A 6,363-nucleotide genomic window follows, 5' to 3' on the forward strand; every position below is an offset into this window, starting at 1 on the left:
TGAATATAATTCTTGATTCGTCCTATGCTGGAGTAATGGAAAGATACCTGAAAGTATCAGGTAAGCCATTTTCTTTTCATTCTTGAAGTATTCAACCTTGAAAAATAATGATTGAGTTAAATAAAAATATTGAATATTTATGTTGATTTATTGAAATATTACCTGAAAGAATTAACCCCATGTTTGAAATGTGGAAATAAATTTCACAATGAACTGCTCTGTAATTGTTGTTCAGAGGCCGATATTTAGAGTAAAGAAGCCATCGATTTAGGACAACACACTTTATTTACACGTATAATGAATAAAAGGATCACACAGGAAATCGTATTGACCATCACACAGCAAGTAACATCTCACCATCTCCCTACGCTCGAAGCTCGAATGACGGATGTGTCGGCAGAAGAGACAGCTGCGCCATCATAATTAATACGCAAGCTTATAAGAAAAAACGTTCGCTCGCCTCTACCCAACACACCCCTCCTGCGAGCGACATTTTTTCAATACAAAAATGAAATACAAACAATATATAACACATTACATTAAGAAATTAAGGAAATTACTTTCAACGTATACATTAATTTTTCTTCACTGACACTCTTAGTAAGAAAATCTGCAATCATATTATCAGTTTGTGAATATTCCAACTTAATAACATTGTCCTTTGTTAAGTCCTTCATAAAATGGAAACGTAAGTTCATGTGTCTGGATTTCGTAGAAGATCTTGCGCAGTTGATCCACTGGATGGCAGCTTGACTGTCTGTATTCAAGACCACTGCACCATTCAAAAATTGTTTGCATTTTAATTCTGACACTAAATTTACAATCCAAATAATATCCTTACAAATTTCAGAAATAGAAAATAATTCTGCTTCACAAGTAGACAGACTAACACTTCTCTGCTTACAACAATTCCAAGAAATCAATGAATCACCTAGTAAAATAGTACCACCAGAAAATGACTTAACATATCCTGCATTTCCCCAGCTAGCATCAGCATATGCATTTAAAACTCCAAAATCATTGCTATAGAAAAGTTTTTTTATTTTTTGTACCTTTTAAATACCTTAATACCCTTTTAGCCAAAAGATAATGCCTTTTTTCTGGTACATGATTAAATTGTGACAAATAAGTTGTTACAAATGATATACCAGGACGCGTTCTATTCGCTAAATATAAAAGTTCCCCAATTAATTCCTGATACAAAATTGCATCAATTTTTTCATTTGTACATGAAAAACCTTTATCTGCCTCTTTAACGATTGGCTTTTTTACTGCTTTACAATTTTCCAGATTGTGTTTAGTCAATAAAGATTCAATATATTCTGTTTGAGACAAACATATACCATTTTCAAGTTTTTCTATTTGCATTCCTAAAAATTTTGAATTAGTATTTTCATGTAACTCAAATACATTTTTTATTTTAGAAACAATATTTTCAAGCATTTCTCTATTATTACAGAATACAGCTAAATCATCAACATATAAACACAATATAAAAATGTTTTTGGTATCATTATAAATGAATATACAATTATCAGATGCTAACTGTATCAGCCCAAGTTTTTCTAATTCATTTTTTATTTTCATATACCAATTTTTACCAGATTGAGGCAACCCATAAATACTTTTCTTTAATTTACACAATTTACCTTCTCCAATTAGTTTTTCATAGCCAGGTGGAGGAGTCATATACACATCCTCGTTTAAGTCACTGTACAAGTACGCTGTTTTTACATCATAAAATTTAACAGTCAATTTTAATTTACCTGAAAGTGCAAGCAATAATCTAAAACATTCAACGTTAACTACTGGTGAATATGATTCGGTATAATACAGTCAAAAGACGTTAATCCGGACTCGTCGGGACTTCGGCGATTCCGGATTATCGATTTTTCCGGATTATAGATCATCAGTTTAAATCTCGTAAGATGGCATGCAGAAATTCTAAAATTAAAAATATGAAACCGTAATTTATGAAATAAAGAACAATTATGATCTAAAGGGTATCAAAATTTACAAAAAAAAATAAAATAAAATAAAAAAGCTTAATATTTATTTGTTTACTTTATTAAACATTTCTCTCAATGTAAGTTGTTTAAGTTGCTTCGTTTTATGTGATAATACTTTCTCTTTAATTCTATAAAAAGACATAATTTCTTGTTCAGTTACAAAGTTCCGCTGTTCAAGTCCCGGTAATTGCTGTGCGAGAATACCGACTAACTTCTCAATCGAATTTTTTTCGTTTTCACTAACCTCTCTGTCACATTCTTCATGTCTTTATCCATTTTTTGCAGTAATTCCACTTGTTGGACATCGAAACATACAGTGTCTCAAAAAAGTGATGGGACACTTGTGCTTTACAAAAGGAAACTGTATTAAAATAAATTAAAAAAACATGCAAAATTTTTTGTGGGTGTGTTTCATACTTAAATTTAGTAACAATTATTACATAATATACATTTTCTCAAAATATTAATTTAATAAAAATACAATTGTTTAGAACGGAGCAGAAAATGGCTCACTTAAGTGATGGGACACTTACTTTTCCATCAAATATTTATCCAAAAATTTTACTTTTTAAAAGGTTTTAATATTTCGTTGGATTTCCTTTTACTTTTAAAACATGATTTAATCTTCTTGGGATGGATTCGACTAATTTTTTTGTGATTTCTGGCGTGATTTTACTACATTCTTCTTGAAGCACCGATTTTAATTGTTGTTTTGAAAAAATGGTGTGTTTGCGAATTCTTGATTCCAATTCTTGCCAAATATTCTCTATGGGATTTAATTGTGGAGATTGTGGTGGTGTTTTTATTATTTCAGGACATTAAATTTACAGCAGCCAGAGTCTAAATTTACAGCAGCCAGAGTCTGAAATTATACAGCAGCCAGAGTCTAACGTTCAAAGCACTGTGCTTGGGGTCATTGTCCTGGTAGAATTTAAAATCATTATGAAGGTTCAAGTTTCGTGCTGAAGATTTCAAATTTTGATTTAAAATGTCAATATACTTGTACTGATCCATTATACTGTCAATAAAAACAAGATTACCAACTCCAGCGGACGACATACACCTCCTCCACCATAACTCCTCCTCCACCATGTTTTACTGTTGGCACCAAGTTCTGTTTGCGAAATTCTTCCCTGAGTTTTCTCCACACCAAGATTCTACCGTCAGAACCAAATATATTAAATTTACTCTCATCAGCAAATATAACTTCATTCCAGTAATCAGAATTCTTATTTATGTTGGATTTTGCGAAAGCCAGTCTGAGGTTTCTATTCTTTTCACTTACGAAGAATTTTTTCCTGGCTGCTTTACCGTGATATCCAGTAGATCGAATTACTCTTCTAATAATCTCAGAATTAACAATTACTCCATATAATGCTTGTAAATCAGCAGCAACTTTAGGAGCACTCATTCTTGGATTTGTTTTAAATATTTCGAACGATAATTCGCTTTATTCCATTGGATAGCTTTGATGGTCGGATAGGTCTTCTTTTATCCTGAATCATATGATTCTTTTTATATCGTTTAATGATATTGAAAACTGTTGAATGTCTGAAGTTAACTGTTTCAGGAGCTTCTCTAATAGATTTTCCAAGGTTCAATATGCAAATTAATAACTAATTTTCGAATTCCAGGCAAAGTTTCTTTTCGTTTAGCATTCATGGCTGCACAGAACTAAAATACACAAAAATTCCAAAACAAACTGGAGAGAAATACTGCAGACGATTTTATAAATTATTGGCAATTGCTTTTGAGTAAAAATAAATACCCCAAAAGATATTTTTATTGCTTACTTCATACGATTTTTGTTGCATAGTACGTAGTGTCCCATTACTTAAGTGAGCCATTTTCTGCTCCGTTCTAAACAATTGTATTTTTATTAAATTAATATTTTAATATTTTGAGAAAATGTATGTTATGTAATAATTGTTACTAAATTTAAGTATGAAACACACCCACAAAAAATTTTACATGTTTTTTAAATTTATTTTATTCCAGTTTCGTTTTGTAAAGCACAAGTGTCCCATCACTTTTTTGAGACATTGTACTTTCGTTTTGTAGATCCTTTGGAAGTTCCAGCATCGGAAATTCTATTTGACATAATCGAAAGTTCAAGTTAACTTTTATAAAATTGCTCTTACAGTCTGCAAAATATAATAAGCAGAATCCAATTCGAAGATTAAGGAACAACGCAATCATTAACATTAACTGAAATAGATAATTAGATAATTTTAGCTTACACCGTCCGTTATACATTAAATGCGCAGGCGAAATCGTATTCTGCACTTGCGCACACGCATATGCGCAGTAGTCAAGGTCTTACGCAAAGGGTCTTACGCGCACGCGTAAAACGCCTGTGCGCATGTGCCAACGCGGCGCATGCGCAGAAAGTTTTTAGTTTTGAGGTCCGGATTATAGATCATTCCGAATTATGGGTGTCCGAATTAACGACTTTTGACTGTACTTATTTTTTATTTGATTAAACCCAGCCGCTACTAATCGCGCTTTATATTTTACTTCCCCAGAGTCTCCTTCCTTCAAAGTATACACCCACTTACTTTTTACCAATTTTGTTTTTTCAGGCCTCTCTACTATTTCCCACACTTCGTGTTTATGTAATGAATCTATTTCATTTTCCATTGCGGATTTCCAGTCATGCCAATTAGCCCTTTGTTTTGCTTCTGAAAAATCATTCGGAACATTACTGATTATACTTGACGCTAGTTGTTTTGATTTGAGCCTCTCGGATCGTCTTAATGGTATTTCATTTCCATATTTATTACTTTTTTCATAGCTATCAGATGTTTGGACTTCATTTCCCCTGTCATCACCCCCGCTACAACGGCTTATGTCGGCGATTTCGAAATTCGATGAGTCATCATATTCGCTTGCTTGAGTATTTTCCGTAACAACCAATTCGAGGTGTGGTTTTTGATCTACTTCGTTTCCCTTTCCTTTTAATTCTTCAATATCCCAAGTTTCTAAGGCTTTATTTTCCCCTATATAATTACTACCCTTTAAAGATTCGTTAAATTTAACTGATCGTTCTTTAATTATTTTGTTACTTGCTATATCATAAATACGATATCCCTTTCTTTCTCTAGCATATCCTAACCATGGACCTTATAAGAAATAGACTAACCCAATTGCGTTTTCTCCCTTGTCTGGCGCGTTCCCAGCTGTCACCTTGATCACATCCGGAGGAGTAGGGACGACTTCCAGAAATTAGCAATGGTTGGCTATTGCAGCGCGTACAATTGTAGCGAAAAAGCTGGTGGTAGTGCCTCATTTCACAAGTAAGAATTTTTAAATATTTTTATTTTTGACACTGAGATTGCTTTTTAAATACTTAGCATGTTTTTCAAGCATAATTAACGTTCTAAATAATTATAAAGCTGTTGCGTGCTTTCAGGCTTGTATATATTTTTAGCTTTTCCTATGATGTAAGCAAATTTGTAACTTCTTCTTTTAGAAAATAATATTTTAAATCTGAACTGACAGAAAAATTCAACCAAGTAATTTTCTCTTACAATTACTAAATCTATAACTAATACTAAACTATAGCTAAATACTAAAATGCCTAAAAATGAATTTTTGAAAGTTTTTCTTTAAAATTTATAATTTTTTGCTGCTTTTTTAAATTATAGGTAAATTTTAATTACTAGCATTATAACTAATCAAAAATAAGAATATTTAAGAACGAAAAGTATACATCTTATATAGCTAGTTTTGTTGTTAAAAGCTTAAATTTTTTGAAGAAAAGTTTAACAATTGAAATGTCATTCTTCTCTCACAGTTTTCAATGTTTCTCCCCAAATTTTCTTATTGTATTTATTAGAGTTCTTAATAACTTTAAGGACCGATTTTGCAATTAATGAATTAGTTTCTGAGAAAAAATAAAAACACATTTTTATGTAAAATCTTTGAAAGAAATATGATCTCATTCACATTTTCACTTCAAATAAATTTTATTTTCAGTATTTTTAAAAAACCCATTCTTGTTTCTATAAAGTATATAATTTTAAATAAATGGTAAAATATTAAATAATTTAGGCCATATCTATATAATTTTTAGGACATTAAATACTAAAAGGGATTTATCAAAAAAAATGCAAACTGAGAAAACGCACTTTAAAGAATATAAACTGTCTAAATCTTCACTAAATCATTTAAAATTTCTGAATTTTTTTTTTTTTTTTTTTTTTTTTTTTTTTTTTTTTTTTTTTTTACTGAATTTTAATACATATATACTATATTAACATATGTTACCGTGAAAGACCCAAATTGGAGACTTTCACCGGAAAATGTCAACATTCACCAAATACGTCGTTGAAAGATCGAATATCGCATTACA

The sequence above is a fragment of the Stegodyphus dumicola genome, chromosome 11 (genome assembly GCF_044657685.1).
Source record: "Stegodyphus dumicola isolate Sdum_Otavi_A_Nest chromosome 11, ASM4465768v1".
NCBI lineage: Eukaryota > Metazoa > Arthropoda > Arachnida > Araneae > Eresidae > Stegodyphus > Stegodyphus dumicola.